The sequence below is a fragment of the Thermobia domestica genome, chromosome 16 (genome assembly GCF_964235325.1).
Source record: "Thermobia domestica chromosome 16, izTheDome1.hap1.1, whole genome shotgun sequence".
In the NCBI taxonomy this organism is placed as follows: Eukaryota; Metazoa; Arthropoda; class Insecta; order Zygentoma; family Lepismatidae; genus Thermobia; species Thermobia domestica.
Window position 1 is genome coordinate 70,673,242 of NC_137469.1, and position 2,028 is coordinate 70,675,269.

The following is a 2,028-nucleotide window of genomic DNA, read 5'->3' on the forward strand; positions in this document are numbered from 1 at the left end:
TTCATTTTGATTTTTTTTTTTAAATTTCATTGTTAAGTGTCAACAAATAAATAAATAGGGCCTATAAATGGTCGTCACACTAAACACTGTGTCATTTAATATTTAGAGAAATTGTTGACTCTTTAGCTGTTATAACGTGCTTGATTATGAGACTGCCGATAGTTTACCACTCGAGAATGTTACTATTTATAATGGAAAGTGATTAGAAATTAAAAACGGTGCTGTTTTATTATACGGATCCGTAGATTGTACAATGTGCAGAAAAAAGTTATGCAAGTCTTTAATTTACCCATTTCATGTCGAGAACAGAACTCAACCAACTCCTGTGTGGCTTCTAACCCGTTCCTCCTCCTCCTACTACTATTTGTATTATGGATCCGTATAATAAAACTGCACGTTAAAAACTGGGTTATAGTTGAGGAGCCGTACTTCCCATTTAGGGAAGGACGAGAAACGCCATACTTTCAGGAATTATTCATTGACTATCTAGGATGTTAAAAAGTAGCTAATAGACTGAGTTCTTGCCCTTGTACTTAGGGTGTTTAGGTAGTGCAACAGTAAGATGTATCCTCCTGCACGGGAGATGAGAAGTAGCTGTTCTTAACTATTACCTATAGTTCTTCAATATAATGCATCGTAAGGTCTCTGGTCATCACACCACACTTTTTAATCAATAATTCGTTTCTTTTCAGTAGTGCAAAGAAATAACAAAGATGTGTAGCAGAGTGGCGCAGTGGAAGCGTGCTGGGCCCATAACCCAGAGGTCCGTGGATCGAAACCACGCTCTGCTAAGGTACATTTTGTTTAAATTCTACTATCAATTCTTTAACATTTGAAAATGTCCGTGCTGCCATATTCCTGCATAGACATTGCATACAGAGTTAAATTATACTTACAATCTTTATGGCTTTAGAGTTCATCGCCACAGAAAAAAAACCTGACCATTGGATCTTATTCTTATGGCTGTGCCATAACTGAATATCGATATACGAATACAAGCATAGGGCCGGATTTAGCATTTTGGCGCCCCTAGGTCCAATAATGTTTCCACCCCCTAGTCTGGTTAAAGTTACTTTCCTAAAAACCTCTATAAAAAATATCAGGCCTATATGTTAATTGCTTAAACACCACTCCACGATGCAATTTTATCATTGCAGGTTTTTTGAGGAATTTACTTGGTTCTGGGCTTAACAAATTACCGTTAATGTATTAACAAAAGATTGGTGAACCAACAATTATTTGTTCCAAGGAACTTCAAAATCAGAATGCTTTATTAGCCTGATTTTTTAAATCAATTCAAAAAATATGTTGTTATGGCTATTTATTTTTATTTCTAGATATTTTTCTATTTTTTTCTCTCGGCCGTGCGCCCCCTGGGAGCTTGCGCCCATAGGCCCGGGCCTATTGGGAAATCCGGCCCTGTACAAGCAGCTAATACAGGATAATTTTTGGTAGCGAGCAAGATGGAAGCAAATCGACAAAAATGAAGACCCTGCGTAAGTAAAAAAAAGAAGAAGAACAAGAAGAAATAATAATATCGAAACAATCAATACATCGAAATATTGAACATATCGAATATACGAAATATCGATCAGCAGTGTCTTTCATCTGAATAAAATCTTTGAGTTTTACATCCCACCATGCCCGCCGGCTACGTGGGTGCACCGGGGCTCCAGCACCCACAAGATCTTTTTTTTTTTAATTTGATAGAAACAAAATAGAATATTTCTCATTTGCCATTATCAAAAATAATAAGCAATTAAAACATTGAGATGGAAGTTAACATTTCTAAACTGTGAAACATAGTTGTTGTTTCAAATAGTTGTTGTTGTGCACAGGCAGCCAAGCAACACATTTTGCTCTTCCTTGCCTGTCTCTGATCTAGTCAGAGGCAGTCCCCACAGTAATAATAAAAAATAGAACTATATTGTGAATGGAATCGAACACAGCTCTTTATGACAGTGTTCATAAAATATTTTGACTAAAAGGAATTTTTTTTTTTAAATCAGGACTCCCCTGAAAACATAT

General features: G+C 36.2%; 1 non-coding gene across 1 annotated transcript; it reads left to right on the forward strand.

The window, feature by feature from the left end:
• Nucleotides 1–719: 719 nt before the first annotated feature.
• On the forward strand, nt 720–791 carry TRNAM-CAU (transfer RNA methionine (anticodon CAU)). Its single transcript has one exon. It is a non-coding gene; the product is annotated as a tRNA-Met (tRNA).
• Nucleotides 792–2,028: the final 1,237 nt, after the last annotated feature.